The sequence below is a fragment of the Chiloscyllium punctatum genome, chromosome 15, assembly GCF_047496795.1.
Source record: "Chiloscyllium punctatum isolate Juve2018m chromosome 15, sChiPun1.3, whole genome shotgun sequence".
Lineage (NCBI taxonomy): Eukaryota > Metazoa > Chordata > Chondrichthyes > Orectolobiformes > Hemiscylliidae > Chiloscyllium > Chiloscyllium punctatum.
This window is the reverse complement of record NC_092753.1, coordinates 93036565-93062070: the sequence shown is the minus strand read 5'-3', so window position 1 is coordinate 93062070 and position 25506 is coordinate 93036565. Positions and strand designations below refer to the sequence as shown.

The following is a 25506-nucleotide window of genomic DNA, read 5'->3' as shown; positions in this document are numbered from 1 at the left end:
GTATCATTTAAAACAAAAACCTCCCTGCTTTCCATCCTTTTCAGACTTTCAGTATTGCTTCTAAATTTGAAGATTGCAAAACAGAATGAAGAAAAGATTGACTTTAGGGAATATTTCCCAACAACGTTCTTTTTCTGAACTCTGACTTTGGAATTCTCTACTGTGGTTATCAAATTGGCATGACACGATGCAGAGGTTAATTAAATGGGGAAAGAGAAACTGTAACTAATATGCAATCGCTCTGGGTAGGGTTTCACTCGCCATTCCTATAAAACCAAGGTGTACAATGTGAAGTTTCACGTTTGGGAAGCTGAGAAGGATGGAAGCCACAGCTGTGGAAGAAGAGTTGAACTGTGCTGTGTGTCACCAGGTGCACCAAGACCCCGTCTCTTTGCCCTGCCAACACAGCTTCTGCCGCAAATGCATTGAGGATGTTTGGACTCAAGAGGTCGATCAGGATGGGTTCAGATGTCCGCAGTGCCATCAAACATTCACCTCGAAGCCCATTCCGAAGATAAGCACTCCCACTGTCCCCTGTGATCATTGCATCGATAGTGAGTACCCAGCTGAGAAGACCTGTCTGAAATGCGAATCCTCTTTCTGTTCCTTCCATTTGAGGCCACATTTGATAAAAGAGATCTTCAAAGATCACAAACTAGTCAACCCCCTGGCTGACCTTACTCATAGAAAGTGCCCAGACCATAAGAAGACTCCTGAGTTCTTCTGTACTGTTGATGGACTGTGTGTGTGTGCTTCATGTGGACTCCTTGGCAAGCACAGATCCCATACAATGGTGAGCCTTGATGAGGCAGAAGCTTTAATTAATGTATGTTCTTGTGTCATTTACTATGCATACCCACTGGCATTGAATCATTTTCCTGAAAATTCTCATTCAAAACTCTAATTTAAAATGTTGTCTCCATAGGAAGAATTGAAGAGAGAAATTGTGAAACTTCAGACAGTTCACCAGAATTGTTCCATCAAACAGCAAGACTTGCAGAAATCAGAAACTGAAATAAAGTTAGGGACTATTAAGTAATGGGATATCTCTCTAAGTGGAGTAAATGTTCACTTCAACAAATACTCTTTCGTTGTTAGATTGGCCCTGTTGGAGATTTATGGAAGATTGATATATTTATGAAATGTCTTTTGTCTAGTGCTGTCTGGTTGGTTTCACACATTCTACCAGTTGTAAACCTGAGGTCACGCAAAACATCTTTGCCTGTGTTTTAATATGTAGCTATTCCTATTCTCCTACTGGATACATGTTTGTTATCCTGCATTGGTATTTGGTCAAGTAATATTTTGTTTTCAAAATTCCCATCCTTGTTTTCAAATTCTACCATGATATTTCCCTCTTCTTATCCCTGTATTCCTCTCCAGCCTCACACACCTCTCAGATATTTCTGCTTGTACTGCCTTTAAAATCTAAAACAATTTTGAATCATCACAGTAGTTGGTGCTTACTAATCTCATTTAAGCCCCTACAATGTTGAAGCAGACCATTCAGTCGACTGTACCCCTCCAAACAGCATCCCACCCCCTATCCCTGTAATCTTGCATTTCTCATGTCTAATCCACCTCAACTGGACACTATGGATAACTTAACATGGACAATCCCTCTAACTTTCATATCTTTGGACTGTAGGAGGAAATCCACGCAGACACGAGAATGTGCAAACTCCACACAGACAGTCGCCTGAGGGTACAATTGAACCCAAGTCCCTGGGGGTGGGAGGCAGCAGTGCTAACCGCTGAGCCATCGTGTCACCTCCAGTCAGTCTAATACAATACGGTTCTCTGTATGTCCAAAATAATTTGCCTGATACTTGTACAATGCCTGTGTTCATAGAGACCATGAGAATGTAGGTTGGATTTTTAGAAACTCGTCAAAGAGGTGAAAGATCTTCTGAAGAGGTTCTTTGAATGGAGGAACCATTGGGAAGATGATGAAAAATACATACTGAGTCTGATTGACGAGGAGGAACTCCGAGTGCTCTCACAGGTTCGGAACTGTTCAGAAGGGTTGATCAAGGTGATGGAACAGATTAAATCGCTCGAAGATGAAGCACAGAATCTGCTGCAAGAAGATGGTCTCTCCTTTATTCAGGTAACGCCATTTATTTATGCTGCTTTTCTCTTGCATTCCCTCAATTTTTAAAGTCACTGACATTAATGTGTAGCAATTCTAGAGACACTCGGTCACCAACTTGAATCCAAACAAACAACTGAAAAAGATTTACTTTAATTTGCACCAAACCATGTTGTTGGGATTTCTCTCAAGCATTTCATAAATTGAAGTTCTTGTTATGTAGGCATTGGTGCCTCGGACTGGAATGGAATTAATGACTTGTTAGTATGGAGTCAGTTTTACCTCTTCCAACTAGACATATAGCAAGCAGTCAGGGGCTAGTCAGGTTGGTTAGTTGGTTTGCAATGCACAGTTCCTCTAAACAGTGAGAAAGTGAGAACTGCAGAGCTGGAGATCAGAGTCGAGAGTGTGGTGCTGGAAAAGCACAGCAGGTCAGGCAGCATTCAAAGAGCAGGAGAATCGATGTTTTGAGCATAAGCTCTTCATCAGGAATGCCCAAAATGTTGATTCTCCTGCTCCTCAGATGCTGCCTGACCTGTTGTGCTTTTCCAGCACCACACTCCTCCAAACGCATAGGTTGAATTGCTCTAGCATCTGAGGTTACCATGTTAGTCCCACCTTCGCACCCTCACCCGTGCTGTGATATTCCACCAGTTACCTCTCTCTGAGGATTCTCTGGCACTATTTTTAGAAGCAAATAGGAATTATCCCTACTGTCTTAGCTAAGACTTACATAAAAATCCACATCACTCAAATAAACCTGCACAATTTGATTGCATTCCTACTTTATAATTGTGACTTTATTCCAGAAATCATCTAATTTACTCTAATGTACTTTCAGACATTGTGAATTCATGTAAAGTAAGATAGATATACCTCCTTTTTTTTTTCAACTGTGCCTGCAAACTCTTGAAACTATTGACATCATTGAGGTAAGACCAAATCTATTGCTTTACAATGTCCAGAACTACTGTCTTATCACCATGACTAAACAAATGCGAATGGTAAGAAGGGATCCTGCTGAATCTTCCTCAGGGAAGACACAACCTTTCTTTTTAGCTGCCATGGCAGAGATCTGTCACCAGAGCAGATAAAAAACTGTAACAAATCACATGAATAAGGAAGACCAAGGTTATGGATGGGTGATAATCTGAAGATTTGGAGGAACCAAAAGCCAATGGTTATCACACCGGAATGCGGAATGGTGGCTAGTACATGGTGCAGTAGAAGAGGAAGAATTTTGGTTTCACCTGAATTTACTGCAAGCCAAGAATGTGAGGCCAGCCAAGAGAACGTTGGAGCAATTGAGTCTGAAGCTGAAAAGATATTTGGGTGAGGGTTAGAGCGGACAAACAAACTGAGCTAGGAGAGGAGAGCAGACAGGTGATATTAGGCGAGGGGCATGTAAGAACATTATAATGAGAGAGACAACAGGTTTGGAAAGTAGGTTTGAAAAGACACACAAGTTTTAGAAACATTCTGGTTCAGCTGGAGATGATCGCTAAATAGACAGGTGGAATCAATAGTCAAGGCATGGAGTTGGTGCCAAGATTACAGCTATCTTCCCAATATTTACCTGAGAGGAAATTGTGGCTATTACAAGGCAGTCAGATAGATATGGAGATATTGAAAGAAGTACCCAGTAGGGTAGATCTGTGCATTATCCCCGTGGACATTGACCCCAGATCACTGCCTGGCAAAGATACTGTAAACAGGTAGCATTTGCCCAAAAAGGACCATGTTACGGACTAAGCTAGACCACTCAAAACCTTCTTCAGCAGGCAGCTCAGACCATAACTTTGCAATTTGTTTTGGTAAATGTACAGTGAAAATTACCCAGATTAAGTTAGCTAGGTTGACTACTAGATTTTAAAACAGACAAAAATTTATTCACAAAATACACAATGAAACACAAAAAACAGAATAAAGAACCCCTACAGAACTCAACCTATCCAACTAGACTTAATTATGCTGGTCCAAATATACACAACAGTCCCAATAAGCAAACTCCCTTTAAAAACCAGTATAAATGGAACAGATGATTACAGGTTGAAGATGAAGGGCAGAAAGAGAGAGGGGAAGAGAGTTTCCACAGCTCCCTGTTGAACTCCTTACCAGTTCAAGACTGAACTACTGCTTAGCTAAAGAGCTGACCACTCCCCTTCCATTATACAGGTCACTTTTAAAACATGATCACTTTGGCCTGAAGTCTCATCTGTTTACATATAAATAAAAAATCTCTCAAAACCCTTTTCATCTCTGTACCAAACTGATTGGAGCCCAGCCCGGTTTATTGCCCCTCTGAAAAAAATCAAGGACAGAGTCTCCTTGAGCCAAGGAACAGCTTTTAGAAAAGAAGAGACTAGCTTTGTGACAGCCAAGAAACACAAGAGTGGATCCTCTGGTGAATCACAAAGTGACAGTATAAGAATAGGAAAAGAGGCCACTGTTGGAGATTTTCTGGCTATGGTTAAATAGGGAAGAGTTGTATTCAGTGAGATGAACATCATTTCACTGAACAATGATTGAAAGGATGACAGAGGAGGATGGGTGGCATGGTGGCACAGTAGTTAGCACTGCTGCCTCACAGCGCCAGAGACCCGGGTTCAATTCCTGCCTCAGGCGACTAACTGTGTGGAGTTTGCACGTCCTCCCCATGTCTGCGTGGGTTTCCTCCGGGTGCTCCGGTTTCCTCCCACAGTCCAAAGATGTGCAGGTCAGGTGAATTGACCATGCTAAATTGCCCATAGTGTTAGGTAAGGGGTAAATGCAGGGGTATGGGTGGGTTGCGCTTCGGTGGGGCGGTGTGGACTTGTTGGGCTGAAGGGCCTGTTTCCACACTGTAAGTAATCTAATCTAATCTAAACTATGCAGTATGCCCACTGTGGTTGCAACTTTGGTAGGATTGAGCTTTTTGAAGAAGTATTGAAGAGGAACGATGAGGACATAGCAATGGATATGATCGATATAAACTTCAGTAAGGCGACATTTGACAAGGACACTGGTTAGCAAGGTTAGATCACATGGAATACAGGGAGAACTAGCCACTTGGATACAGAAGTGGCTCAAAGGTAGAAGACAGAGGATGGTGGTGGAGGCTTGTCTTTCCGACTGGAGGTCTGTAACCAGTGGTGTGTCGCAAGGATCAGTGCTGCATCTATTGCTTTTCGTCATTTATATAAGTGATTTAGATGTGAACACAGGAAGTACAGTTAGTAAGTTTGCAGATGACACCAAAATAGAAAGTATAGTGGACAGTGAAGGTTACTTCAGAGTACCACAGGATCTTGATCAGGTGGGCCAATGGGCTGAGGAATGGTATATGGAGTTTAATTTAGATAAATGTGAGTTGCTGCATTTTAGAAAGGCAAATCTTCGCAGGACTTATACACTTAATGGTAAGGTCCTAGGGAGTGTTGCTGAACAAAGAGACCTTGGAGAGCAGGTTCATAGCTCCTTGAAAGTGAAGTTGCAGGTAGATAGGATAGTGAAGAAGGTCATTAGTATGCTTTCCTTTATTGGTCAGAGCCTTGAGTAAAGGAGTTGGGAGTTCATATTACAGCTGTACAGGATATTGGTTAGGCCACTTTTGGAATATTATGTGCAATTCTGGTCTCCCTCCTATCGGAAGGATGTTGTGAAACTTGACAGGTTTCAGAAAAGATTTACAAGGATGTTACCAGGGTAGGAGGATATGAGCTATAGGGAGAGGCTGAATAGGCTGGGACTGTTTTCCCTGGAGGGTTGGAGGCTGAGAGTGACCTTCTACAGATTTATAAAATCATGAGAGGCATGGATAGGATAAATTCCCCTTTTGCCCTGGGGTGGAGAGTCCAGAATTAGACGGCATAGGATTAGGGTGAGAGGGAAAAGATATAAAAAGGACATAAGGGGCAAACTTTCCATGCAGAGGGTGGTGCGTGTATGGAATGAGCTGCCAGAAGAAGTGGTGGAGGCTGGTACAATTATAGCATTTAAAAGGCATCTAGATGGATATATGAATAAAAATGGTTTAGAGGGACATAGGCCAAGCGCAGGCAAATAGGACTAGATTAGTTTTGGATATCTAGTTGGCATGGATAAGTTGGCCTGAAGTGCCTGTTTCAATTCTGCACAATTCTATGACTCTATGACTCTGGAGATGTTTCCATGTTGGGAGAGTTACGAAATGGTGTGGAAAGGACAAGGCCAGAAAATGACTTAAAGTCAAAAGATACCCAGTTCAAACAAGTAATAGATAAGTTTATGACTAATGATGTGAAATGAATGCACAATAGTGGAAACAGAGGACAAAAACACTTTAGCATTGTTTCTGAACAAGCTGCATGCTGTAGCCCTGAAGCTTTTTCCTCATGTGAGCTCTTCTGGGCAAATGGTCTCTCCTGTCCACAAATATTTTGTGATTTTGTGATGAATAAAACTGCGATGAATTATTTGCAGATTCCTGCTGCTGTCAGGTTGTTGCTGCTGCCTCAAACCTGACCTCAAAATGTCTGATCGAGAAATCTTCCGTTATTCCAAAACTGTGACGTACTCTACCCTGCCATTAAATGCTCAAATCTTTATCTTTAATCTCATTCACTTTTGTTTTATTCAACTGAGTGCTGATTTGCTATTTCAATGATTTAACCTCCTCTCGTCTTACTTGCAGAATTCCAAGCAGCTCCTTTCCAGGTAGGTCCTTTTCTGTCACTTGTGGGAATCTTCAGGGAGAAGAGTTAAAGATTGGAAATCCATAATGTAAACCATCTTGATGATGGATTTTAAATTACTATCTTGAAGCATCTCAAGGGCTTGCAGTCCAGAGGGAAATTCAGTTTCAGTGATGGGGCCTATCTTTCCCTCTTCTCAATAACTTATTATCAATAATACATAAATGAGGTATTTGCAGGGATTAGTTGAGGAAGCATTTCCATTTAGGTAGCACCTCATTACGTGGATATCTCAGTTGATAATGTATCATTTTTGAGTCAGACATTTGCACGTTCTCATGGTGGTCACTGCAGCTTCCTTGAGGGTGACTTTCTTCCGTCAGGTCGATAGATTCTGACACGGCTGATTATCCCAATGCACAGTCTTCAGACTCTGCCACATGCAAATCTGGTGGTGCCTACAGGTCCAGCTGGTTAAAGTGATTGGAGATTTGTGCACTGTCTGAGATACCTCAACTTGCTTTAAATTTCCTGAGTGGGCTCTGGGTGCCTTTAATAGAGGGGAAATTGAATTGATGCTGGTGCAAAGCAACAACATAGATAAACCTGAGCAAGATTCCATTAGAACTTCTTCCCTCAGATTCCAGATCTGACTCCGTTTGACATCACTGATGATGCAGTTGGGCTATTTGTTCAACCTCAATTAACCCTTTACGGTGCATACTTCCACTGTCTGCTTTCCCAACATAGTCTCTCAATGTGTTCAGTGCTTTCTCAAATAAGGTTTTTCCGATTTTGTCGGTCTGAATCCAGTTCATCCAGTCCTTTCTTCACAATTGTTTTCAGTCTGTTCCTGTGGCAATGAACTGGAATGCAGATGGCTTTTAAATTTCTGATGGGAGCTGAAAGAATAACAAATACAGAAATCATTGTGACTGAATGGGTAGCTGAAAATCCTTGGTTTCCAACCTTTTCAGTCTAGGTTGCTAGTCAAGTTCAGGAAGAACATTAGTCATTACAATGATCCGCTACTTAAGCTTGAATTTCTATCCAAAATTTGCTATGGATTAAAATACCACATTTCTCTCACTGCAGATTTACTGAAATTCAGACGATCTCATTTCCAGATGCTCAAAAGCCTGATTTGAACCTATCTCAAAAAGATGTGGGAGGAATTGAAAAAGTATTTTGCAGCCTTAGAGGAACTAATCCAGATGTATGACTGTGTGAAGGCAGCAGGTAGGAAAGGATCAACTAATCCAATGAGTTTGCCCCATACAAGGAGCAACTGAGCAAGCCCACACCTTCCTCAAATAAGTGGGAATCTAAATTTCCTTTAACGAAAAGACTGACAACAAATTTCCACTGTCGGTTTTGCAGCCTTGGGAATTTTCAAGAAAACCATGGGGAATGTACAGTCAGACACAGTCACTCAGACTGTGAGGTGACACACAAACATTCATTGATTATAAGTGGATTGGGAAATATACATTAAACACACCAAGTGAACACCTTACACTGGTAATCTACAACCTCAGCTCATCATAAACTCTACCGAACGCATTCACTGTCTTGTCAATAAATAAAAAATGACATCCAATGGTTATAAATCAATATTAATCTCCCCTTCTCCTGCTGCTGTCGGCACAATCTGGCATAGTATTCTCCGTCTGTCACACATCCCGATATAAGCACAATTGTGTCAATGTAGGTCACAGAACATCTTCATCCTTAATACCTTCAATCGTAGTCAAACTGTTCATGGGATGTGGGCATCGCTGGTATCTATGGCTAGGGCAGCACTTCTTGCCAATCTCTAATTGACTCAAAGAGTCAACCATTGCTGAGGGGCTGGAGTCACATGTAGGCCAGACTGGGTATGTACAGCAGATTTCCCTCCTTAAAGGACATTAATGAACCAGATAGGAGAAAGTAAGGACAGCAGATGCTGGAGATCAGAGCTGAAAATGTGTTGCTAGAAAAGCGCAGCAGGTCAGGCAGCATCCAAGGAGCAGGAGAATGCAAAACTTGCGCCCACACCTCCCCCCTTACTTCCCTCCAAGGCCCCAAGGGATCCTTCCATATCCACCACAAATTCACCTGCACCTCCACACACATCATTTATTGCATCCGCTGCACCCGATGTGGCCTCCTCTATATTGCGCCTACTTTTGGAACGTTTCAGAGAACACCTCTGGGACACCCGGAGCAACCAACCCAATCACCCCGTGGCTCAACACCTCAACTCCCCCTCCCACTCCACCAAGGACATGCAGGTCCTTGGACTCCTCTATCACTCGACCATAGCAACATGACGGTTGGAGGAAGAGCGCCTCATCTTCCGCCTAGGAACCCTCCAACCACAAGGGATGAACTCAGATTTCTCCAGTTTCCTAATTTCCCCTCCCCCCACCTTGTCTCAGTCAAATCCCTCGAACTCAGCACCGCCTTCCTAACCTGCAACTTTCTTCCTGACCTCTCTGCCCCACCCCCATTCCAGCCTATCACCCTCACCTTGACCTCCTTCTACCTATTGCACTTCCAACGCCCCTCCCCCAAGTCCCTCCTCCCTACCTTTTATCTTAGCCTGCTGGACACACTTTCCTCATTCCTGAAGAAGGGCTCATGTCGATTCTCCTGCTCCTTGGATGCTGCCTGACCTCCTGCGCTTTTCCAGCAACACATTTTCAGCTAGTGAACCAGGTAGCCTTCTACCTTAATGGATAATGGTTACATGGTCCCCATTAGACTTGCTTGTCACCTCAGATTTTTAAAATGGAATTCAAATTTCACTAACTGCCATGGTGGTACGTGAACCCATATATTCAGAATTTGGGGGAGCCAGGGTTGGACTGGGGTGGACAACGTTAAAAGTCACACAACACCAGGTTATTGTCCAACAGGTTTATTTGGAGGCACTAGCTTTCGAAGCGCTGCTCCTTCATTAGGTGGTTGTGAAGCAGGATCATAAGATGCAGAATTTATAGCAAAAGATTACAGTGATACAATGATACATTGAACAAACCTAGATTGTTAAGACTTCCATCTTTAGAATGGATTTGCTGGTTTTGGTTCTTTAATATTTAAATCCCAGAACTTCTTTTAAGTCACATTCTCAAGATAATTTAAAGTTTTATAACAAAAGATGACAGCTCAGCTCAGAAAATGCATTAAAGGTATAAGGTTAGATTCTGTCTGTGTCTTGATCCTGAGTCAGAGAGTTTCTATTTCCGAAGTAGGAATTTACAAAATATTACATGGATTGACTCCCTACTGAAATGCAGAACCTGCAGACAGTCAATTCAGGCAGTCAATCTATGTAATTTTTGTAAATTCCACTTTGAAAATAGAACCAGTCTGACTCAAGATTGAGATATAGATAAACTCTAATCTCTCACCTTTAAGGTAATGTCCGAGCTGAGATGTCACCTTTTGTTGTAAAACCTTAAATTATCTTGAGAATGTGACTTGAAAGATGTTCTGGGATTTACATATTAAAGAACCAAAAACAGCAAATCCATTCTAAAAGATGGAAGATTTAACAATCTAGGTTTGTTCAATGTATCATTGCATCATTGTAATCTAGAACATAGAACGTAGAAAAGTACAGCACAGAACAGGCCCTTTGGTCCTCGATGTTGTGCCGAGGTTTACATCCTAATTTAAAATATAATAACTTAACCTCAACTCACTGCTCTCCATGTGCCAGTGCAGCAGTCGCTTAAATGTCCAAATCTTTTGCTATAAATTCTGTGTCTTATGGTCTTGCTTCACAACCATCTGATGAACCTGTTGGACTATAACCTGATGTTGTGTGATTTTTAACCATGTATTTTAACCATGTATTCAGAACATCAGCCTGAGGTTCCAGAGATATTCTCTCTCCATCGTTTCTTTTGGCAGTTTCTTTATTTCTGGCAACCAGAACACATGATTCTGTCTCCATGTGGAGGTGTTTGCTATGACTGATATTCTCAGAACCTGAAGTTAGACAAGAAATTTTAAAACATGTTGAAGTTCGAAAGTTTACAACAAGCTGGAAGGATGGATGCTGAAGGGCTGATGCCTACAGCTGGAGTCTAGAATTACGTATCAAAAATGGGCTATATTGTGATGTTAATTCTGATGCCAACTGGATAGCAGATTAGTATAAGTCTTCTGGATGAGCCAACATGGAATGTCAGTTGGTGAGAGGGTTAGCATGGGTGTTAGAAGCTTACAATGGGATACAGTGAAGGTAGATTATAACATTAGTCAATATGTAGCACTGATTTGATACCAGAGTTCCTGTTCTGGATTTCACTGCTCCATTTAACACTCTCTCTTCAACATACACTCCTGGTTTAGTGGCAGGAAGGAACACTTACCCCATTCCATAACTAGTGTTCTTTAAAGGGATCAGAAACAACTTGCATGTTAGTTGCTGACCATTCTCTACCAGCTCAGAATGAAATTTAGGGGAGTGTAGGTGGACTGAACAATTGGCTAACACTAGTAAAGTCTGAAGTCAGTGAAGGCATTGTTAGTCACTGCAAGGATTCTGGTCAGACTGTATGTTCTCAGTCACGTGGACTGTGAGTGCAAATCCATATGGACAGGACCCTAACTATGATAGAACAGAGGCAGCAAAGATGAAGGCATCTCAGCATGAGGCTTTACACAGCTTGGAGCAGTCTACTGGGACGTTCATCTGACCTCCATCATGGTATCCAACCTCCATATTAAAGAAAGAGCATCAAATAAATCCTAAACCTTTCTTTGTCACCAGAAGATAATACACCTACACTTCTGTATGATATGTCAGTCTTTATTGCAACACAATTGGTGCATAGGGCAAAGATGCTATTTCTGTAGTTGTGCAAAACTTTGGTGAGATCATTTGACAGAATCGCTAAGATATTAATTGGCACAGCTTTGGGCTGTCTGGCATAAGCCACAGCAATGAGCTTTACTGTTTATACAAACCAATGGTGGAATGTAATGCACGGTTATGGGAAATGCAATTAACTCTTGCTTTTGAGTCATCACAGATGAAGTCAGGCCCATTAAGCAGCATTTCTTAACAACAATCTAAACTATCACAAGAAAAGCATGGGAGATGGGAATAAATCCCAAACTATGAAATGACAAGAGGCCAAATCTATCTAAACTCAATTGCAAATAACATCTCATGAGAGCAGAGCAAGAAGGAACTGTGGGACTAGTCTAACCAACCTCTAACTCCCTGTTATCCCTCTTGTTTCCCTGCTACATTTGAATCCTCAGAAACTGTCTTAAAGGTTTAAAAGTGGAAGGGTATGATGGAGCCTGAGAGAGCAGGAAACATTGGTGCAGGACCACTTAATGGGATGTGAATTTTCCAGTCCCCATCTTTGGGTTGATTTGCAGACCTGAAGATGGCAGTGTGTTTGCAGCAAGTTGAATCACACACCGGCCTGTGGTAGGGTCATTGTCACACCATGAATACTTATTCCTGTAATTAAATAAAATAATGCCCTACTTTCAAGATAAAGATGGCGGTGCATGAGAATCTCATGACCACCCCCAAGTTTGAAGGTGGGCTGTGCAAGTCAAACGTGAGAAGGGTCAGCAGGTTTCCTTGTTTGAGGAGGCAGGAGCAGGAAGATGGCAGCTTGCGTGGGCATTTGGATGTGGCCAGAATGAGTTAGTAATGAAGGGGAATCCAAAGTGAAATTGTAGGAGAGACTCCACAGGGCTGACAGCACTTGTGAACAGTAAGGAAGTGACGTGAAGAGGGTTTAGTGACATGTGAAGATTGGGACAGGAAATAAATGAGGCTATGGAGAGGTGATGTGGGAGGGAACTGGCATGCTTGCGTTGGAGAATACTCCCTTGAGGTAAGAGGGTCTTAAAGGGAAGTGTCTGGGACTGTTCTATTGTCTGTCTGTCTCATGGTGTTGATTGGTAGAGTGCTTCTTGGGCTTTGAGTTCACCTATCATTATTTCAATTATCCCCACTGCAAGTGAGCTCAGACAATGTCCATTACAATGCAGAGCAGGGAGATCTAGCTAAGACTAGAGGTTTTGCCATGTCCCTAAGTGTGTGAAAGAAAATCTATTAGACACAAAAATGAGCATTCAGCAAAGAACTAACAAAGAAAATTGTGTTTTTTCCACAATATAGTTAGTGTCCTGAATTCCCCTGTGACTGTCAATATGTGCCAACTTTAAGGCATGCCAAGACACTTAACTTTCTGAATAAGTTAGTCACAACAGATAATAATGATGCACACATAAACAAAGTGAAGCCAATATAATATTTGCAAGTGAGACTTAAATTTGAATGAGCTCCATCTTTCATGCCCCAGGTCTCATGTTAATGGCAATTAGCAGTTCCCAAATGTCAACTTCAAATTCAGTCCTAACAGTGGGACAGAAATCTAGATGCTTTCTTTAAGGATATAGTATATCAACCACTCAGTCCAGATCTTTTTAATTAAGTAGTTTATAGATGTTTCCACACATCTCTGGAGCAGGTGCCACATTGGTTAGCACTGTGATTCCAACCTCGGATGACTGCCTGTGTGGAGTTTGTACATTCTCCCCTGTGGGTTTCCTCTGGATGTTCCGGGTTCCTACTACTGTCCAGAGCTGTGCAGGTTAGGTGGATTAGCCATGGTTAAAAACCCCATGTGGGATTACAAGGATGAGTGTTCTGAGTCAGGCTGGGATGCTCTTCGAAGTGTCGGTGCAGACTCAATGGGCTGAATGGCCTCCTTATGCACTGCAGGGATTTTAAGTGAGACTTGAGTACTGACCTGCTGGCTCAAAGATAGGGATACTACCACTGTTCCACAAGAGGACCCTTAGCTACTCAGTTCAGTTATTTTAAGCAACATGCTAGGACATTTATTTATGTCAGGTGGGACTTAAATTCAGGCCTTCTGGTTCAGATGTAGAGACACTATCACTGTGCCACAAGAGCTGCAAAGCTACCCTGTAGCTGTCCCACACCAGTCCCTCCTGTTCTCTCAGTACATCTATTCAAAGAATTGCATCATCAACACACCCCAATCGCCTGCTTCACTATTGCTATATCAACACAGATAGTCTGCGTCTCTGCCTGTAATCTTACACCAACTGTGTCATTGCCTGTAGACTGCACATTGTCAGTGTCAGTGCCTGTTCTGAACACACTGCTGTTACTACTTGTTGAACCTACACCATCACTGATTGTAACCCCTTTAACATCTGTTGATCTGAATCCTCTTAATCTATTCTTTGTTCCCAGTAAGAACTGCCCACAAGAACTATCGTCAAATAGAAACCACAACAGAGTTCAGCAAAATACCAATGTTGTCGCTAAAGATACCAGCAGTCAGACCATGGGTTGGCAGCCAGAAGGCACATGCATTGTAAAGATTATCAAGAGAAACAAAAAGTGCGTTTATATTACCTCAAGAGGATTATGTTGTGAAGGATGATTCCCCTACAGTAAACCTTTTTTAAAAAGGTTTGTTCAGAGACTGTAAAGTATGCTGGCTAGCTCAGCACTTTCTTTTGCCCATCCCTAATTGCCCGAGAGAATGAGGTGTTCAGCAGCCTCTGGGACCACTGCAATCTCGGGTGGGGATGGGGTTGGGCATGGGCATGTAAGCACATCTAAAGTCTTGTTATTGAGGGAATTTCAGGACTTTGCCCTAGGGACAGTGCAGGAACGGTGATATATATCCAATTCAGGAAGGTGAGTGCCTTGCAGGGGGAATTGCAGGTGCTTACACCCTCATGTATCCGTTCCACCTGTTCTTCCAGATGGTAGACTTTACATGTTTAGAAGATTTTGCTGTTAAAACCTTGGTGAAAAACTGCAGTGCATCTTGTAGATGGTGCACATTGCTGCCACTATGCATTGGTGCTGGAAGAATTGAATATTAAAGATGGTGGATGGAGTCCCAATTAAGTGGGCAGCTTCGTCTTGAGTCTTGTTAAGCTTCTTGCGTGTTGTTGGAGTTGCACTCATCCAAGGAAGTGGGGAGTATTCCATCACACTCCTGACTTGTGCTTTGTAGGTGGTAGAGGTGAGTTACTTGCCACAGAATTCATATCCTCTCACCTGCTTTTGATTTTATATGGGTAGCCGAGTCAATGGTAACTCCTATAATGTTGAGAGTGGGGGAATTCAATGATGGTAATACTAATCATCCACCGACATTTCTGTCACCTCCAAACGGACCACACCACCAGGGATATATCTCCCTCCCCACCCCCTTTCCACCTTCTGCAAAGACCGTTCCCTCCGTAACTACCTGGTCAGGTCCACGTCCCCCCAACAACCTACCCTCCTGTCCTGGCACCTTCCCCTGCCACCGCAGGAATTGCACAAGCTGCGCCCACACCTCCTCCCTCACCTCCATCCAAGGCCCGAAAGGAGCCTTCCACATTCATCAAAGTTTTACCTGCACATCCACCAATATCATTTATTGCATCCATTGCTCCCAATGCGGTGTCCTCTACACTGGGGAGACTGGACGCTTCCTAGCAGAGCGCTTTGGGGAACATTTCTGGGATACCCGCACTAATCAACCACACCGCCCTGTGGCCCAACATTTCAACTCCCCCTCCCACTCAGATGAGGACATGGAGGTCCTGTGCCTCCTTCACCGCCGCTCCCTCACCACACAACGCCTGGAGGAAGAACGCCTCATCTTCTGCCTCGGAACACTACCCCAGGGCATCAATGTGGACTTCACCAGTTTCCTCATTTCCCCTCCCCCCACCTCACCCCAGCTCCAAACTTCCAGCTCAGCACTGTCCCCATGACTTGTCCTACCTGCCTATCTTCCTTTACACCTATCCACTTCACCCTCCTCCCTGACCTATCACCTTCATCCCCTCCCCCACTCACCTATTGTACTTTATGCTACTTTCTTCCCACCCCCACCCTCCTCTCATTTATCTCTCCACCCTTCAGGCACTCTGCCTGTATTCCTGATGAAGGGCTTTTGCCTGAAACGTCGATGTTCCTGCTCCTTGGATGCTTTCTGAACTGCTGTGCTTTTCCAGTACCTCTAATCCAGAATCTGGTTTCCAGCATCTGCAGTTATTGTTTTTACCTATTGAATAGTGAGGAAAGATGGCTAGATGCTGTGTTGCTGCAGATAATCATTGCCTGACACTTGTGTGGTGGGAATATTGCTTGGCAATTGCCAAACCGGAATGTTGTCCAGGTCTTGCTGCATAAGGACACAGGCTGCTTCAGTATCTGTGGAGTCATGAATGGTGCTGAACATTGTACAATCATAGGAGAAAACCCCCACTTCTGATCTCATAGAGGGTATGTCATTGATGAAGCAGCCAATGATGGTTGGATTTAGGATACTACCCTGAGGAATTCCTGCAGAGATGTCCTGGAGCTGCGATGATTTAGCTGCAACAATGATAGCCATCTTCCTTTGTAGCTGGTATGACTCCTAACAGTGGAATGTTTGTACAAATCAAAATACCTCCAAGCAAGGTGTCCATCATGAGATCTGGAAGTTTCAGCAAATTAACTGTACACTATCAAGACTCATTGACTTACTTGTTAGAGGAGGAGAAAGTGAGGACTGCAGATGCTGGAGTTCAGAGTCAAAAAGTGTGGTGCTGGAAAAGCACAGCAGGTCAGGCAGAATCCGAGGAGCAGGAGAGTCAATGTTTCAGGCATAAACCCTTCATCAGGAATGAGAACAACTTTCATTTGGAAAGGAGGAGTTGCTGTATATGCACCCTGCCTTTAAGAGACCAAAAGAGAAGATGCTGGAAAATCTCAGCAGGTCTGGCAGCATCTGTAAGGAGAGAAAAGAGCTGACGTTTCGAGTCTAACTGACCCTTTGTCAAAGGCTTTGACAAAGGGTCAGTTAGACTCGAAACATCAGCTCTTTTCTCTCTTTACAGATGTTGCCAGACCTGCTGAGATTTTCCAGCATTTTCTCTTTTGGTTTCAGATTCCAGCATCCTCAGTAATATGTTTTTATCTGCCTTTAAGAGAGTTCATTTTTAAGGACTCTACATACAGTGTGTATACAATGTTGTGGCTCTGCCCGTCTGCGTGCTGCACACACAAAGAAGTCAATTGGTTCACTGTAGTATCAGCTTCATAAGTTACAATATGCTACAATATTAAAAGAAAACGATAACCCAAAGAACTAAGTAATCCCTGACAAGCAATCGGCTATGATATCATTATCATTAATATGACACTTAATACACCAATAATTTGTAAACTCTTCATTACAATACTTCTACAGATAAGTAGGATGACTGAATTGATTAACCAGTCACTGTGAATGCGAAGAGGAATATCTCTAAGTTTGGTGTGGGTGCATTGAATCATAGGAAGAAAGGACCTTAGCTAGTTTGAGTTCAGCATATCTGTGGTTGACAATTCTGCTGCACAATCCAAAATATCCATTAACTTCTGTCACAAAATGCTTGACGTTTTTCCATTGCTGTTTCTCTTATAAGCTTTTGACATGTAAATGCTCTGAGCTGATTTGGCTTTCGATTTAATATCCGTGTGATACTTTAAACTCCCAACATGTATCTAAAGCTATAAAACGATATTGAGTACAGAGGAGATTCAATCTTTGGTTGTGCATTAATCAGGGGGATCCAACGTATTCTTAAGAAGTTCATGTATCTTACATCATATTGACACCAGTTTATAGATATTATGATGTTCAAATGTGTTAATATACATCTCTGGAGCAGTTGGGATTTGAACCCAGACCTCTTGGGCTAGAGATATGGATGTTAGCACTGTACTACAAGAGGCCTTGATCTCTGATCTTAACAATGACAGTTGTCCACGGGACCATTCTGGACTCCTGGATAAATGATCCACAGAGTTAAATACCTTTTCCAAACACATACCTGAAATAGTCAGAAGGGATGACAGTTTCAAAACCTGCCAGGTCTGGGAATCTATACGTGTGCTGAGGAATGTCCAGAAATAGAGATGCTAATTGTAGGTGTCAAAGGTTATTAAAAAAAACATTCATTAACCTCTTCAGACATGATGGGATAGGTGAGACTAGAACCTATATTTTCTGGCGTGGATGTGGATACTCACGCACTGCGCCACAATACCCTGACCTTGCAAAGCACTGGACTGCAGTCAAACTTTAAGCATTCAAATAAAAGCAAATTACTGTGAATAGTGGAAATTTGAAATGAAAACAGCAAGTATTGGAGAAATGTAACGAATCTGGCAGTATCTGTAGAAAGAGAAATAGAATTAACATGTCGAGTCCAATATCTCAAGAGTTACTGAGTTACACCAGCATTTTCCGTTTTACTTTTAGATGCTGTGCAATTTTGTTGTTAACTAGCACCTAATCCACAACTGGAAACCAATGAAAGAGGTCTATTTCATTGCAGTGGGTCCTTGCCATTGACATATTGATTGCAGCGTTTGCCTACATGACAGCTGTAATACATTTCACATGCACCTCACTGACTGTAATGCATGCAGGATAACAAAGAACTTTGAAAAGTATTTCATAATTGCACGGTTTTCTTCTTTAGTAAAATGTAAATGGGAAAATTCTATATCCATATTCACTGGAACACATATTCCAGAAATCATGACACTCCAGCTGTAGAAACCTTTGTTCAGTGACTGTGCCATAAAAGTTTAGATTGCTGTTGTAGACTTTGCTGGGTTTCTGTGTTGCTTAACTACCTCTTCCTCATGTATCATTCTTTTCTTCCTCCTCCAAATAGCATGGGTCTTTGAAAAATGATAACAAATACAGCCCGATAAAATCACAGAATTGTTACAACGCAGAAGAAGGGCACTCAGCCTATCTTTTTTTATTTGTACATGATATGTGGGTATTACTGGCTGTATTCTTCAGAACTCCATGTATCTAACATCATATTGACACCAGTTTATAGATATTTGGCTGTTCAGTCTGTTCAAATGTGCTAATATACATCTCTGGAGCAGATGGAATTGAACCCAGGCCTCCTGGGCTATTGTCCATGTCTAATTGCCCTTGAGAGGTTGGTAGCCACATGCCATCTGGAACTACTGCACACCTGGCGATGTCGGGACATCTACAGTGCTGTTGTGGAGGGGTTTCCAGGATTCTGACCCAGTGACAATGAAGGGACAGTGATATATTTCTAAGTCCTGATAGTTGCACCTTTAGGTGGAACTTGCTGGTGGTGATCCCATGAATCCACTGCTTGAGCCCTCCAGGTGTTAGAGGTCACAAACTTGGAAGGTGTTTTTGACAGAACCTCGGTGAGTTTCTGCAGTACATCTTGCAGATACTACCACTGTGCATTCATGGTGAAGGATGTGAATGTTGAATGTGGTGGATGTTGTGCCAATAAAGCAGGCTGCTTTGTCCTGGATGGTGTCGAGCTTCTTGAGTACTGCTGGAGCTGCACTCATCCAGACAGGTGGGGAGTATTCCATCAGTCATGCCTTGAGGATAGTCAACGGGATTCAGGGAGACTGGCTGGTTCTGGTGTGTTATCTTTTACATTACAAATAAGTTCATTTGAATTGCCCAACTTATGACAAAGCATGAGTGAATTCAATCATTAGTGTTTGCATAACTGTCAAACGCACTCACTGACACAGACAATAATTAACAAAAAGATGTGCAGAATGCAATGTGAGAGGTTACATTCTGGCAAAATATCAGTCAATGTTATGCTGCAGCTCTCAATTATTAATCTGAAAATTCTATTATTTTTAATCTAGTGGAGTTGTCATGGTTGACCCTGGATCCAAAAAACGGTAAATAAACACTTGGTTCTGTCTGATGATCTGAGATCAGTGATGCACAGTGATAAGGAACAACCCTATCTAAATAAGCCACTGAGGTACAAAAGCCACTCCCAAATACTCTGCAGGCAGAATTTCTTTGATGGATGTCACTCCTGGGACGTGGAAACTAAGGGTAATCAGTGGGCAATAGGAATTGCATACGGGACTATACAAATGAGAGGTTGCAATTCTGATCTGTGCACAACCTCCAAAGCCTGGTGCTTACAACTCTGTTTTAGCACCTTGACAGCCTGGCACAATAACAAGCAAACACACATCTCAGCAGACCTCTCCATTAACAGGTTCCGAGTTCGATTAGACTGCAATGCAGGAACAGTGTCATTTCACCAGGTCGCTGACTCACTGACACATTTGCACACATTTGAGGCCACATTTAGTGGGCATGTGTATTCAGCTTTTCACTGTGAGGCCAACTCTAAGCTAAGCCTGAATTCCTGAGAGACTTTTATTTCTTTCAGTGTTCGCTCTCAGTTTGTGGCTTTGTTTTAAAGCCAAGACATTTTCTTTCATTATTCTTTCATGTGATGTGCAATCAGTGATATTGCCATTCCCTGACATCCCTAGTTTTTCTTTCCAACTTGTTTCATGATGTGGAGATACTGGTATTAGACTGGGGTGAACAAAGTCAGAAGTCACATGACACAAGATTTATTTGTATCACAAGCTTCACCTGAAGGGGCAGTGCTCCAAAAGCTCATGATTTCAAATAAACCTGTTGGAGTACAATCTGGTGTGTGTGACTTCTGACTTTGTCCACCTTGTTTCAGAGAACATTGAAATGGTCACACATGGGTCAGATCAAGTAAATCTTTTCCTAAGGACTATCGGTGAATTAATTGGGTCCAAGAGTTATGGGCACCCAGTTTTCTATCTAATTTCCACAAATTAGTTTCAAACTAAACTCAAATTCTCAAGTGTCACAGTGAAATCTGAACTCACGTACTCAAGATCACAAGTATATACTTCTGGATAACTAATTCTGTGCTAAAGATTAATATTTGTACTTACAGAATTACATTTTGTTTTGCTCAAAAACTGCATGAATCCATGCAAGGTTCTGTAAATTCATTTTTTTTAGATTAGAATCAGTCTGAACATTGTGGCACAGACAGTCTCACACAGGGGTCCTCACACCTCTAATACATTATCTGGGCCGACATGACACCAATTGTTAAAGTTCACTTGAGAATGTAACTTTAAAAAAGTTCTGTGATTTACATATGAAAGAACTGAAATCAACATGTTCATTCTAAAAGATGAGAGACTTAACAAACAGTCCAGGTCTTTGTCAATATATAATTTCAGTCACATCACATTGTAAACTTTTGCTATAAATTCTGTGTCTTACGATCTTATACTCCACAACCACCTGATGAATGAGCAGTGCTCTGAAAGCTAGTGCTTCCAATTAAACCTGTTGGACTATAACCTGTTGTTGTGTGAATTTTAACTTTGTACACCCCAGTCCAACACCGGCATCTCCAAATCATTATATAATCTGTAAACACTTAATGACTGTCAGTTACAATGCAGTCAGAATGCAAATGTACGAAAGAATGCTGTATAATATATAGGTATATTCTGATTAAGGTTTAAAGGTGTTTCAAAAGTTTTGTAGCTTTAAAGTGAGGAAGATTGTTTATGTAGATTCTTTCATGTGGAATGTGGTGAACACTCAAATACAAAAGAAATGCAATATCGGATTGTTGTAAACATTTGCTCATGTCTATGATGTGAGTGGGCCTTAATGTAATGAATTACAGAATAATAAATTGAAATTAAAACACGAAATGGAAAAGGTTCGGTAATCTCTTGAGCATCTGTAATTTTCAACATTCCACCACTGATTGACATGCATTTAGCTGTCAAGGCCTTAAACCAATAGGGAGGTGATGACCTCATGGTATTATCATGCAACTGTTAATCCAGAGACCAGGTAATGGTCTGGGGAATTAAGTTTGAATTCTGTCATGGGAGATGTTTGAATTTGAATTCAATAAAAATCTGGCTTTAAGGGTCTAATGGTGTCCATGAAACCATTACCGATGGTCAGGGAAAGAAACCTATCTGGTTCACTAATACTGTTTGGCAGGAAACTGCTGTCCTTTTCTGGTCTGGCCTCCAGGCCGAGAGTAATGGGGTTGACAATAAAGAAGGGAGAAAGTGAGGGCTGCAGATGCTGAGAATGTGGTGCTGGAAAAGCACAGTAGGTCAGGCAGCATCCGAGGAGCAGGAGAATCGACATTTCGAGCATGAGGTCTTCATTTGGAATCCTTGACAATAAAGAATGGCCAATAAGTGCTGACCTGGTCAGCAATGTTCACATTCTTGTGAATTATTAATAACAGAATTATTAATAATTGGAATCTCTACAGTACGGAAAGAAACTGTTTAGCCCATAGAATCTGCACCAATCCTCTGAACTGCATTCCACTCATACCCAGCTCCTCACCCTATTCCCACGTTTACCATGGCTAACATGCCTAGCCTGCACATCCTTGAACAGTATGGGGCAATATAGCATGTCAAATTCACCTGACCTGCACATCTTTGGACTGTGGGAAGAAACCGCAACACCAGTAGAAACCACACAGACATGGGAAAAATGTGCAAACTCCATAAAGACAGTCACCAAGGCGGTAATTGAACCTGCGTTCCCTAGCTCGGCAAAGTAGCAGTGCTAACCACTGAGCCATTTTGCCACCATTTACCTCTTGGTCTGAGTGTTTGGTCAAGTTCCCTAATAACTACTCAGTCATCTCAAAGTCAAACTTTGTCTGGTGACTCAGGAAGCCCCGTGCACCATTTGACTGTGTTAAAGCTGCTACAATATGGAAAAGGCTCTCAGCAGGTCAGTCAGCACCTGTGTGGAAATAAACTGAATTAACTGTTATGGTGGATGAATGTTTGTAAAACCAACCAATCATTGACAGAACCTGGTGAATGTTCCCATTGTATTGGAGAAGGAGGTGGTGCATTCACTGGGAACTATTAATCTACAACCCCAGGTTAATTTTTGTGGACATGGCAAACAGTGAGGTTTCAATTCAATCAAAACATGGAATAAAAAAGATAACCAAATGGCAACCGCCTTCAATTGTTATTATTCCCTTTAGGAAGGAAACTTGTCATCCTTACCTGGTCTGGCTTACATGTGACTCCTGACCGACAGCAATGTGGTTCATTCATAGCTCAAGGCACTTAATGATGGTCAATAAATGCAGGTCTTGCTCACATTCTGTCAATGAACTTTTTTTTAAAAAAAAAGACAAGATGGACATATTAAAGCAGTTCCTCAGTTGCTTGGAAAGAGTTCTGAAGTACCGGCTTATTAGTATTTTAACTGTTCTGATTATATCCAAATTCTTAGATCCTTGAACTATATAACCACAAGAGGGCAGTCAAGCCACCTAATTAAGGAATGAACAATCAAAGTATACAAATTAACATCAACTAGCCACAAAAAGACATGATCCACTTTCACTAGTATCTCTACATATAGATGTGGAAGGACATCACTTCAACTGGGCCGACACATCCATCCTAGGACAAGCCAAACAGAGACATGTGTAAGAATTCCTAGATGCATGGCATTCCAACTGGAACTCTATCAACAAACACATTGACTTGGATCCCATTTACCAACCCCTGTGAAAACGACTGGAAATACCATCACCATACAAAATGATATCACCAATCCAAGCAAACCTGAACACATTAAAAAAAAGTGGGCCATACTACCAGCGCTTCACTGGAGGCTCAATGATGATGTTACCCAGTATAGTAATGAAATGTCTTACATCCAATATAAATAAAATTCACTTCAGTCAAATCATTTACAAATTGAATGGGAGCATAGAAACTGGAGCAAGTCATTCAGCTTCTTGAGCCTATTCTGCTTTGCAATGAGATTGTAACTGATCTGTGGCCTCATCCCATAAACCTGCCTTTGGCCAATATGCTTGAAAACCATTGCTTAACAAAAAGTTATCAATCTCAGATTTAAAACTAACATCTGATCTAGCGTCCACTTCCTTTTGTGAAAAAGAATTGCAAGCCCCTACCATCCTTTGTGTGTAGAAGTGCTTCCTAACATCTCTCTTGTATGGTTTGGCCATAATTCTCAGACTACAAACCATGGTTGTTTGTTCCTTGCTCCTGTCCTATTCCGGCCACCACCCACAACTCTTTCTCTGATATTGCGACGATGTCATTGGTGCTGCTTCCCTCTCTCAATGGAGTATAGACCTAAACTGCTCACTTTCTCCTCATAAGTCAATCCTTTCATCTCTAGAACTAATCTTGTGAACATTCTCTAAAATATCTCCAGTGTGGCTGCATCTTTCCTCAAGTAAGGGATCCAAAACTGTACAAAGCACTGTGGGTAATAAATGCCAAGATTCAATTTGTCCCCCCTTATTATCGGTTGTATCTGCGTACTAGCTTTCCATTAAAAGAAAATGTGAAAGAATTGTGGATGCTAGAAATCAGAAACAAAAACCAGAAAACAAAAGAAAAAAAATAAACGAAAGAAAAAAAACCAGAAAAACGCTCAGCAAACCTGGCAGCACCCGTGGAGAGAAATCGGTTAATGTTTCGGGTTGAATGATCCTTCCTCAGAACTGATGGTAGCTAAGTAAATGTCAAATTATATGCAGAAGGTAGGATGTGAGGGGTGGGGGGGGGGGGGGGGGGGGGGGGGGGGGGGGGGATTAGGGGTAAACGATAGCCCAAAGAGAGAGAACAGTTGGACAGACAAAGGAGTGGCGAATGATCTGGCTGGGAGAGTAACAATGTGTTGTGTGTCATAGCAGTCGAGAGTGTGTTGCTGGAAAAGCACAGCGGGTCAGGCAGCATTCGAGGAGCAGGAGAATCGACGTTTTGGGCATAAGCTCTTCATCATTCCTGATGAAGGGCTTATGCTCACAAGAGGTTAAAAGGATGAGGGGAGAATTAAATGAGGAATATAAGATGCTAGTGGAGATTGACAAAGTAGATGTAGAGCAGATGTTTCCCCTTGTGGGACAACTGAAAACTAGAAATCATAGTTTAGAATAAGGGGTGGCAGATTTAATAGAGAGATGAGGAGAAGTTACTTCTCTCAAAGAATTGTGAATCTGTGAATTCACTGTCCCAGAGTACGGTGGATGCTGGGGCATTGAAAAAATTTAAGGAGATTGACAGATTTTTAATTTGTAGCAGGTTGACGGGTTATGGAGAGTGGGCAGGAAAATGGTTTGGAGGCTGAGATGAGATCAGCCATGACTGTGTTAAATGGTGGACCAGGCTCGAGGGGCTGAATGGCCTTCATACATTGAAGATATTTCAATTAGAGTGACATCCCAATCAATCAACACTAGACCTTTTACCATTAACCATTTTAGATCAGCAGGGCGATGAGGTCAGATTTGATAGTTTGATAGCTGGAGGCAGTTTGGAGCGTGAAGATGATGAGGCTGAAGCTACACTCTGCAAAGTGTTACGCTGTCTGTTTTATGTTCCTGTATCCCTTGTCTCCTGTCTGTGTGCTAGCAGCCTGCTTGTCTGCCCTTAAATTCTTGATGAGCTTCAACTTATTGTGACCTCGCACTGAAGAGAACAAGGCCATCAATTTGTCTTCATTGCCACTGACTTAATCCCTCCCACTGAGCCACTCCTGAAGCCTGTCTGCTTGCAACTTACGTTTTGAGCCTTAATACAACGTACCAGTTGCTATTGTTCACCCAGTTTGCTTAATTCCAATTCTGCAATATTCATAGAGTAACTACCCTTCGATCCAACTCTTATTAGACTGCTGAATGGACCTCTTGAATTTAAAATCTAATGTTGATCTTGCTTTTGTGCACCTCCTATGTATCTGTAACTTTGTATACCTCGCTCTGTTCAATCACTCTATGATCTGTATGTCCTTGTATGTTATGATGTGTTTGTACTGCACGCAAAACAAAATTTTTCAC

At 42.0% G+C, this 25506-nt stretch overlaps 1 pseudogene; it reads left to right on the top strand.

Annotated features, from left to right (window-relative positions):
- Positions 1-319: 319 nt before the first annotated feature.
- On the top strand, positions 320-19987 carry LOC140485928 (E3 ubiquitin/ISG15 ligase TRIM25-like; annotated as a pseudogene).
- The last annotated feature ends 5519 nt before the right edge of the window (positions 19988-25506 follow it).